The sequence below is a fragment of the Phoenix dactylifera genome, chromosome 2, assembly GCF_009389715.1.
Source record: "Phoenix dactylifera cultivar Barhee BC4 chromosome 2, palm_55x_up_171113_PBpolish2nd_filt_p, whole genome shotgun sequence".
Lineage (NCBI taxonomy): Eukaryota > Viridiplantae > Streptophyta > Magnoliopsida > Arecales > Arecaceae > Phoenix > Phoenix dactylifera.
In genome coordinates, this window is record NC_052393.1 from 19,037,364 (window position 1) to 19,049,448 (window position 12,085).

Here is a 12,085-nt window from a genome sequence, read left to right on the forward strand (position 1 = left end):
AGATCATGACAACTCAAATAGATAGTTTTCTAGGAGAAGGACAATCAATTGATACATCTCCACTATTTAATGGCATAAACTATACACATTGGAAAGCACGCATGCGCATTTTTATACAATCACTTGATTATAATTTATGGAGCATTATAGTCAATGGAACACACACAAACACTAGTCATAATGAGAAAATGGTTCAACAAAATTCAAAAGCCATGAACCTATTATATTGTGCGTTAGATAGGAATGAGTTTAATTGCATATCTTCTTGCATGACTGCTAAAGAAATATGGAATATGCTTGAAGACAAATATGAATGCACTAACAAATCTGAAACATCATGTGTAGAAGAAGAGCATTATCATATTGCAAATCCATGCTTCGTGGCACATGAGGTACATGCTGAAACTGAAAGCAATTTTACATTTGATGAACTTCACGATGCCTTTTCTGATTTGTATTTAGAATATAAGAAACTTGTTTGTAAGAACAAGAACTTGAAGAATGAAAATCAAATTCTAATAGATGAAAAACTGAAACTAACTAGTAAAACTGAAATCTTAATTAAAGAAAATCAAGAACTAAATAAGAAAAACCAACTTCTCACTGAAAGCCATGATAAACTTAAGAAAAATAATGAATTGCTTTCAGAAGATAACAAAAGATTAACTAAAGAAGTTGACAAATTAAAACCTGTTGTTGAAAGATTTACTTTGAGCTCTGAAAAGTTGAATCTAATGATAAATAATCAAAGAGCTGAATTTGATAATATTGGATTGGGATGTCAACCTTGGTACACCCAAAAATCTTTCAAGAATATGTTTGTTAAAACAGTTTCTAATCATTTTAAAATAGATTCTTATAATGCTGATAAACAGGAACAAAGGTTATGCAAAATCTCTTCTGTTCCTAAATCTGTACATTACAAATTTGATAAACCTAAAAGACAAAAACAGAAAACTGAAGGGTTATCTACCACTCATGTTAAATCCATGTTTGTTAAATTTAATAAGAAGATGCAGAAATACACTTCTTGTAGTCCTAAAATCTGTAAGCCTATGGACAAAATAGCTATTAAGAAAATATGGATTCCAAAAGGAACAATAATAGCTAACCTGCAAGGACCCAAAAGAGCTTGGGTTCCTAAGTTGAAAATCTAAATATATTCTGCAGGTGTGTCTAGCACTCAAGGCTCCAACAAAAGATGTTAAATTGGACATTGGGTGCTCTAGACATATATTAAAGAATGAAACTTAAAATATACTTAAGAAAAGTGACTAAAATGGAAGAAATAATGAAATTAGTAATTCTTGCATCCTCTCATACTGAAATTGTTTTATTAGTTGATTAAAATATAACTTGCAAGTATTAATTATTCTTTTCTTGTGATATAAGTGATATTTCTGATATGAAAAGAAAATATATTCAAATCACTCCATCTTTCTAGATTATGCTTTTGTAAATCAATTCTCCTAAGAATAACTCTATGAATTCTCTATATGCTTGACTGAGAGTTTTTTTTTATCCATGGCATTATTGTTCATTGATCATAGATATGAAAATGTGTACTTGGTATATCTTTGAATATATGCATTATAAATAAAATGATCAAAGAATTCTTTTTGGCATATAAAATTAACTTATGCTAGTATGGACCTAATCTCAAAAGATCTTGTCATTGGTTTATTTAGATTATCTTCTGCAAGGTTAAAGTTTGCTATGCATGTTAACTAAAGGAAACAAACAAGAATCAATTTCTAAATCTAAAGATGTTGTTTCCATCACTAAGTTTTCACAAGCTTACATTGGATTTGTTCTTGGCAAGTAAAATTAAAGTATTTTCTGCATTTGCTAAATCTTGTGAAAGGGATCAAATGAAAAAGGTTTGCAAACTATGAAAGTAAAAGAAGTATCATGGCATAGTGTTGAAAACCAATTTTGTATTAAGTTGTGCACAGAAAATAATATTGAATGCAATTATTTCAGCACCAAGGACACCTTAAGTAAAATAGTGTTAATAGAATTCTTGAAGAAATGAAAAAGACAATTGTGTATGATAGTCATCTACTATTTTTAAAAGCTATCATCACTGCTTGTCATACATATGATTTCTATTAGATCTATTTTTGATGAAAACTCCTTTTGATCTTCTGAAAAATGGAAAATGAACCATTGCATATCTTTCATATTTTTCAGTAGCTTATGATATGCTTGATATGGTCTTTTGAAAATAATGCCAAATCTGATAAAGATATTTCTATCCTTGGATATCATTCATCGAGCAATGCGTATAGAATATTCAATGAAAAGATTCTAGTTGAAGAAATATGATGGGGACATCAGCTAGGTCCCCATTTTATTTGCATATTTGCTTATTGTTATTTCTGGGTTTATTTGTGTTTAGGGATTTATTTGTGGTTTATTTTATTCTGGGCTTATTTTCATTTTAGGGCTTATTTGTGGGGAATTATTTTATGTAAGGGGTTTATTTTAATTGTTCTTATGAGGCCCTATTTAAAGGGAACTTGTAAGCTGATTAGGGTTTAATGCAGAATTAAAGAATTTCTTTCCCCACGTTTCCCTCTTCTTCTCTTCTCCTTCCTTCTCCTTCTCCTTCTCCTCTTCTTCTTCCTCCTTCTCCTCTCCTCTTCTCCTGCTTTCATTTTAAAATTGGTCCGGCATCAACTTGGTATCAGAGCAAGGCTGGTTTTGCCCCTGCTGCCAAAGCCACGGTCCAGTGTTTCCCCTCCTTCTCTCTCTATCTTCCTCTCTTCCTTTCTCTCTCGGTTTTCACCAGCCCCCCCCTTCCTCTGTCAGTCCGCTCACCAAAAAAAAAAAAAAAAAAAAAAAAAAACAGAGAAGTCTGCAACCGAGAGGGAAGAAAGAGCCACAGCCACAGTCCCTGCGCCGGATTCCCCTCGCGTCCATCTGACTTGATCCCTCGGTCGTTGCCGCCGCCCACCACCGCCCTGTGACAGCCTCGGACGCCCTCCACCCGATCCGGGAAGAAGCTGCCCGCCGCCGTGATCGGCCGCCACCTGTCGCCGCCGACCACAGAGCCGCGGCTTCGAGCTCCGTCGCCGTCCCCTACGGCCGATCCGCAGCCGCCGCCCATCCCTCCTTTCCGCGGCCGCCGCAGCGAGAGTCGGGAAACCCTCCCGAAACGGTCGGGAGGTTGGGAACAGACTAACGGGTAAGTATCAGACCCGTTAGCCCGCCCCACTAGCCCGGACCCGTTCCGGAGAAAAAAAAAAAAAAAAAAAACGTGCACGTGAATTGCACGTGCGGTCGTTAACGGGTATCGGAGCGGGTTGCGTTCTAAAAACCCGAATCCGATAATCCGAACCCGAAAGGGTTAACCAAAAAAAAAAAAAAAAAAAAAAAAAAAAAAAAAAAAACTAACCTCTGTTCTGCCGAAAGGGAAACCCTAGGGTTTCACCGTCTTCTTCGCCGCCGTCGCCGAGCTCCACCTGCAGCGCCACCACCAGCCGCTCCGCCTTTCCCCTCGCCGCCGTCGTGCCACCTCTTCGCCGCCGTCGCCGAGCTCAGCCTGCAGCGCCACCACCAGTCGCTCCGCCTTTGCCGCCTCCGCCCGTGCCACCTCCTGCCGCCGCCGAGATCCGTTCCATCCTCTTCTCCTCCGTCGTCCACCGCCCGAGCCGCCGGTGCCCGAACCGACACCACCATCCCGCCGGGGCCCGAGCCGACGCCACCATCCCGCCGGGGCCCGAGCTGACGCCGACGGCCTCCTTCCGCCCCATTTTCCTCACCACCGGCCGACTCCACAGGCTGCCCGCCGCCCTCCTTCCGCCGTCCTCTCCTTCTCACGGTCCGACTGCCCCGCCGCTACGCCCATCTCCGCTTGCCGTTTGCCGCTGCCCATCTCCTCCACTCGGGTGGTGTGTTATCTTTCACTCGAGCTCCATCGCGCCCCATTCCTGCGCCCGATCCACTGTTGCACCTGCGGCCCAACTGACTGCAGGGCCCGCCACTGATTCAAGGGTCAACTCACAAGCATCCCTCATTTACAGGCCCGCTAGCCACACCATACAGTATACCCCAAAGTTGACAGGTTCAGCAGGTTCCCCACTTGCTGTAACTCGACCAGATTCACGCCATCCGACGAGCCGACTCACCGCGCCCCGACCGTCGCCCCAGCCCACGAGTACATGATTCTGATTGGCTGTATCCACCACAGGTAATAGGTTCTTCCTCCTTTGGGCTTGTTTATCTAAATATGTTCTAGTTCTCTTGCATGACAACCCTATCTTGAAACTTATTTTATTGTCAAACTGCACAACCCAGAACATCTACTACCACACCCATTCTATCCACCATTTAAAATCTAAATATTAAATTAGCACACCTTAGCGACAGGATAGTTCTCAACATCCATAGATCAGATTACTTTCGGACTTTGAATGACTGTAATACGTATTTGCAACCTAATTTCTTATAATGACTAATTTCTTGCCTTAATTCTGAAATAACCAAAGTGCAAATTAGTAATATTTAATTTTAAGTTATTTTTGTAAAAATTTGCTGATTTCCGAATTCATAGTAGGTTGCATTAGTGGGTTGCATCAGTAGGTTGTCCTGCATTACCTTTGGACAATTAGGGTTCATTAGTAGTATTGCATATCATATTACCAACTAGAGTAGTTCCTGTATGCCCACCCGTAGTGGTAGAGAGTACCTCCTCACTGACTCCCAGACCCCTTCATCCACCATGGACCCCAGAGTCATACAAGATATTCTGGAACAATTAGCTGCAATACGAGCTGATCACGACGAATTCAAACGTGAGATCCGTGCTCAAATACAACACCTTAGGCCTCCGGAACCATCATCCCCAATCGCAGCTTACCCCGAGTTTGGTTTGACCACACCGCCGGCAGCTTTTCCCCATCCTCCTAGGAACCAACATCATCCTGATCACCAGCGCGATCTTGATGAGCGACTACTTCGTACTGTGCGAGTAGAAGCCCCCACATTTGCTGGTCAATTAGAGCCGAGCGTGTACCTTGATTGGAGAGCAGCCATGGATAATTATTTTGAGTGGTACGATATGACTGAAGATAGAAAAGTACGATTTGCTAAAATGAAGCTTATTGGGCAAGCTCACTGGTACTGGCATAATGTTGAACATATGCGTGAGACCCAAAGGCTTCCTCGTATCACTACCTGGGAGGATATGAAAGAAAAACTGAATGAAAAGTATCTGCCATTCTCTTACCGACAACGCCTTATGGATAGGTGGCAGAAACTAACTCAAGGGACTTTAACCGTCGCCGATTACATTGCACGATTTGAAGAGTTTCACATGAGGTGCGGTGTAATCGAAGAGGAGACTGTTACTCTTTCTAGGTTTCGGGCAGGACTCCGCCAGGAGATTCAGAAAGAATTAATCCTCCGAGAGATTACCACCCTTGGCCAAGCATACCAGTTGGCTCAAGATGTAGATAGTTTCTTACAAGCCCCTGTAGTGAGGCATACCGACCCTCGACCCATGGCCCCAGGGGCCCGACCTAATCAAAACTACCTCCCACAACCCAGGCAGCTTCCCAATCCTTCTAACCAGCCCGGCCCTAGCCAAGCACCGATTCGGACATCCCCGATACCTGTCCAGAACTCTTCAAATGATAAAGAAAAGGGCATACTAGGTCCCAATCCTCGTTCTAGAAGCCAAACTCAATGTTTCAGGTGCCAAAAGTTTGGCCATATCGCGTCCCAATGTAATGCCAAGACCTATCTAATGACTGAACTTGAAGTAGGAAACCAGGAGACTGAATGTGTCGAAGAAGTCTATGAACCAAACATCGAGGATTTTGTAGAAGACTTTGGAGACGAACAGACCGGGTTAGAGTTTATCCAGTCTGCACCCCAAAATGAGCCCACTGATCGGAATGACCAAAATCCTAGGCTTCATGTGGTTCGGTATACTCTAGCTCAAACCAAGACCGAACAAGATTGGCGTAGAACCTCCATATTTTACACGTTTCTTAAGATCAATGATAAAACATGCAAAATCCTATTTGATAGCGGGAGTTGCATCAACGCCATTGCATCTGGAGTTGTTTCCCGCCTCGGCCTGAAATCTACCCCTCATCCCAACCCATATAAGGTAGCCTGGGTAGATAAGACATCCATCTCGGTGTCGGAAAGATGCCTTGTACCGATTCAATTCCTATCTTATAAAGACGAGATCTGGTGCGACTGCCTTCCGATGGACGTAGGTCAAGTCATTTTAGGGAGACCTTGGTTATATGATAGAGACGTCACACTTCATGGACGTTCGAATTCGTGTAGCTTTATGTTCCAGGGTCGGAAAATTGTACTGAACTCCTTGCCTCCCCGAGAGCCCGCCTCTACAAAAAAGAGTGCTACCCTACGGAAAGATAAATCACTTCACATCATTACTTCGAACGAGGTAATGAAAGATATCGACAGCCAATCACCTGTGTTTAACCTTGTGGCTAGAGTTATCAATGTGGAGTCGAATCCTGAGCACCACCCGCAGTAGTTTCCCCTGTTGGAGGAGTTTCACTCTGTTTTCTCTCAGGATCTTCCAGATACACTTCCTCCGATGTGTGACCTCCAGCACGTCATTGACCTCATTCCTGGAGCATCCGTACCAACTCTTCCCCATCATAGGCTCAACCCAAACGACCACACCGAACTGAAATGTAAAGTTGACAAACTCCTCACTCGAGGTATATTTGTGAGAGTTTGAGCCCCAGTGCTAAACCCACTTCCGCACCCCCAATAAAATTATGGTTCAGTATCGTTTTTCCATCCCTAGGTTGAACGACCTCTTCGATTCTATGTCTAGTGCCACGATCTCATGGCAAGATGTCAATATGGACTTCGTGTTGGGACTTCCTCGTACCTATATCAAGCACGATTCCATATTTATGGTTGTGGACCATTTTTCGGATATGGCTCCTTTTCTCCTATGTCCTAGGACTTCTAACAATTCTAGAATTGCCACACTTTATTTCAATGAAGTCGTTAGACCTCCTGACCTTCCAACACCTATTATATCTGATAGAGATGTTAGATTCGTGAGTTCCTTTAGAAAAATTCTTGGACACATGATTGGCACTAAATTAAAATTTTCGTCGTCTATACTAGGACCTGGGATTTAGTGTTACCGACCGTCGAGTTTGCATATAATAGTTCGGTCAATAGGTCCTTAGGCGTGAGTCCTTTCGAAGTGGTGAGATGAATATAAACCTAGGCAGCCCATTAGACTTGATTCCCATGTCACATCAACATAGAGTCTCTGAGTCTGCACAATCATTGCTTCACACCTGCATTCATTGCATCAGGAGATCAGCAAACTTATTCACTCTAATAACTTAAAATATAAATCCTTTGCTGATTTCCACCGCCGTTATTAAAGAATTAAATGTAGGTGATTCAGTCATGGTAAGAATTAGACCTGAACGACTTCCTTCAGGGGACGTTCAAAAAGTTGCAATCTCGTAGTGCGGGACCATTCAACAGTCCTAAAGAAAATCAGTTCGAATGCGTATGTTGTAGATCCTTCCTGAAGCTATGGGATTAGTGCGACATTTAATATTGAAGATTTAGTCCCATACAAGAATCAACATTCATTCCTTCTGACCCCTTTTGTTGATACATCCACTGTTGTTGATCACCCTGCTCTAGCACTGCTAGTGAGCCTCCACCTCCCCAGTTTCATGCACGCAGAGAAACATAGAACATATATTAGATGAGCAGGTTATCTCTACCAGCGAGGGAAGCTACCAACGTTACCTTGTTCGGTGGAAAGGTCGACCCGAATCAGATGTGTCGTGGATTTCGCGAGCTGAGTTGCAGCGCCTTGACCGGATCTTCTGGAGCAGTACGACGGCCCGCCCACCGATTTACACTCGACGGGTCGAGTTTTTCTCACCCGGGAGGAGTTGATGGGACATCAGCTAGGTCCCATTTTATTTGCATATTTGCTTATTGTTATTTCTGGGTTTATTTGTGTTTAGGGATTTATTTGTGGTTATTTTATTCTGGGCTTATTTCATTTTAGGGCTTATTTGTGGGGAATTATTTTATGTAAGGGGTTTATTTTAATTGTTCTTATGAGGCCCTATTTAAAGGGAACTTGTAAGCTGATTAGGGTTTAATGCAGAATTAAAGAATTCTTTCCCCACGTTTCCCTCTTCTTCTCTTCTCCTTCTTCCTCTCCTTCTCCTCTTCTCTTCCTCCTTCTCCTCTCCTCTTCTCCTGCTTTCATTTTAAAATTGGTCCGGCATCAAAATATCAATTCAGTTATCTTATGAGACTAATGATTTATATCAAAATACTAAAATCAAATTATATATGTATATGGTATCTTTACATATACAATCTGAAAACTTGTTATAATCGAACCAAATTGAGTTTTTCAGAAATGCACTTAATGAAGAAAAATTGATAACTACTAAAAGACTAAATCAAGAAAAGATGAAATAAATCTTGATGAAATTCTTGCATGATTAGAAGTAAAGATCACCATTTTTTTTTTTTTATTTTTATCATTTGATTGCTTATGATCTTTATATTCTGTCACAATGAATGTGTAATTTCAGATCTATGTAAATAACACTTATTTGAAAACATTCTTTACTATGATAAAGCATTTGTGTTTGGAACATCAAAAGCATGATAAATTATTTTATATACCTAATAGACCGATTGTTGTCTTATGTGCCCTTGTGCAGACTTCAATCTAACTTATGAATATATTTATTGATAACAATGATCATATCTGGTTTGATGAAACATTGTTTAAGCATTTGATCAAAACTTGCTGCATGTCTTATTGTAATTATTAAGCAATAGAATCTAAGCTAATTGATGTTGAATAAGAATTATTTGACCTTGATGAATCTTCCTATTGCTTCACATGCTTGTCCTTGACTATCTTGGTTAATGAAATATCTCTTTAGTTCAAGTGATATGTGCTTGTTATATTTAGGCAAATCTCTTGGTAAAGTGATTCAACATTTAATTATTGTCATATTTGTTGGTCATCTAATTAAAAAAATTATATGTTGAAATGTGTATCTTAAAGAAACTAAAGCTTTCTTTCAAGAAAGAAAAGGGTTTGTTAATAATGCAGGATCTTGAGCAGAAAATGAAAGATCTCAACTTGAAGATATGTCTGTAAGATACAACAATTCACATGCAAACGAGGCCTTTCTTCAGCCAAAAGTTCTTAATAGAAATCTAGTAGGTATTTGACTGAAGAATGCAGAATGAATTGGTATTCTAGATACTTCTCTATAATTAATGAGCAGTCATAACTAATCTTATTATGGCATGATTAAGGTCTTTATTATTAATTTTTGATATCATGTCTCTATATATATTGATTGACTTATACTCTTAGAAATTATTTCATGATTTGCCCAAACTAAAATATATCTTTGCCTATGTCATAACCATGAAATACACAAGTTTATGCTTGAACTTTTGATTTAAAATAACTTGTGAGGAATGATGAATCCTTGAGCATAATGAAATATTGTTTGCATGATATACATCTATATGATACATAAGATTAATTCTTTATTCTGCTCTTTCATGTAAATTACTTGAGAATAACAAAATAAGAGAGATAAAGAAAAGAAAATAAACATTATTCAAGAGAAGTAAAGATCTAAGTAAAAGGCAAATACTTCAATCTTAAGGAAAAGCAAAACAAGCATAATATATTCGGCACATTTGGAAGGAATATAATCCATAATTAATTATACTTAAACAGGAAGAGTTTGAAGTAAATATTTTAACCTTTCTATATTGCTCATCATAGGGATGGTGCCAATGGGGAGGCTAGTGGTAGTACCCGGCACTATTTGACCCAACTATTCGGTGTAGGGCATATTAGGGACGGCACAAGAGGGAGGCTAGTGGTAGTACCTCGTGCCTCTTTCCAACTCCACCGGATAGGGAGCAAATAGAGTATAGAGCATAAGAAAGTAAAAATGAAAGACAAATATAAGAAAAATCAAGTCAAATTTATTAATCACTTGAAAACACACTTTAAGGATGAAATCATTGCAAGATAATACTTAAACAGGGGGAGTTTATTTGAAAAGAATTGATTTTGATCCTTGATATGCTTTTCTTATTATTTTAATGCATGACTTAAACATAATATATCTTGCATGTGGCATGATGTCTTGAATTATGGTTCTCAATATTTTGTAATGCTTCATACTTGGACAATTTGATTGAATGTTTGAAATGCTACATAACATCTTTTGTTTGGTATTATTGAAAAGAAATTTTCAGATTTGTCGTTAACAATCATCGTTAAAACCTGAAAGTTGAATAAATTTGTAAAAAGGAGAAGAGAAGGATATCTCTATTTAGGCAAAATGAATTGAGTTGTTTTTATCCTTCAACTTGATTAACTTTGGTATATAATGTTCTAACTCATACCAAAACTCAACATAAATACAAATACTCTGAATATGCTCTTACATGTTTGAAATATGTGTTTTCAAACATAATGATTTAAGATGAGCTACAATCTGGAAGATACATATCTCAAATTATGATTTTGAAAGCCTCAATTGAAAATCCTATGTAATTCAGAATCTGATTTTGTATAAAAGCTCAAACTCAATATGATTTCTAAATAAAATCTTAATTTAAGAAAAACAGAATTAATTTTGATGCCTTGGCTGATTGCTCCGATACTCATCCGAAACATATCTTTTCTTATCATTAAAATCTACTAATATTGGTCTAAATGATCAATGATCTTGATTGCAAGCAAATATTTTTAAATATATGATTTTATTTTGATATTAAAATATTTATTGTGCTTCATGTATACATTGCTGAAAAACTATGATTAAGAAATTGAGTTCTATAAAATATATATTTCAATGATAATCTATATGTTTTTCTCTCCTACATTATTAAAGACAAAATAGAGTGAATGATCTTAAAGCTAGAAATATTTCAGCTCACTCAAATGATTCTTAAAAGAAAAAGAAAATGTAAATACCTTTGAAAGAAACTGAGCTTCAAATGAATCATTTTCTGATTAATATTTCTATACATTTTTCTCTAAGATTAGGAGAAAGCATAACTTGTTCTTAAAGGATTAGAAAGAGTGATTACTATAAATTTTGAATAATTCTAGATCACTCTACATTCTTGATATCATAAAGTTTCAGGTTTATTCACGTTTAACATTAAATCTGAATTCAACAAAAGAAAAGAATGATTAAGAAGTATGCATCTTTTGAGGGGGAGCTTTAGATATCTTATCCTAAGTTACTTCAATTTGAAGCATACCTTGATTTTTATGAATTGATTTGATGAACTCCTTATAATGCAATACTTGCTTTATTATAAGTTTATGCCTTGAGAAGAGTTCTATAAAGGTTGTCTTATCTCATACCTTGAGTCTTATGAAAATAAGCTGAAACTTATGGAAAACATATTTTTGAGATTGATAATTTTATTGAACATTATCTTCAAACTCTAAACTGTTAAATGGAATAATCAATTGAGGGGAGAAAGAAATTTCAGAAGGAGAGGTATTATGGAACTTAATCGCAAAATCTTTATGATACACCTTGAGGATTGTTATTTGGTTAATATTTCTTATGCATACATCATGAACCAAATTGCAATCAAACAGTTGATCTTAAGAGCCTCTAACTTAATGAAAAAGGGGGAGAATAACGTGTTGAATTTTTTTGAGTATCTCTTAGAAAATCTATTTGAAATTCACTAATGAGTCCAAATTGGCTTGCTCTTTAGACTTTAAATTGTGTGCCAATTCATATTTTTTATGTATCAAACTGTGCTTATTTTCTAAAAGAACAAAAGAAAGTCTTTAAAGAGCTCTGAGATGAATCATAAATTGCATGAATTCATATTTTGGTATTGTGCCCCAATGCTCTTATTATCATAAAAGAACCTTGAAGTCATTAAGAATTAATGATCCAACATGATGATATGTCTTTCAAATATATAGTTTTGATCTTTTACTCTGAAAATCAATTAAATTGCTCTCATGTTGATAAAATACTTAATAGATTGGGCAAAAGGTCTTAAATGA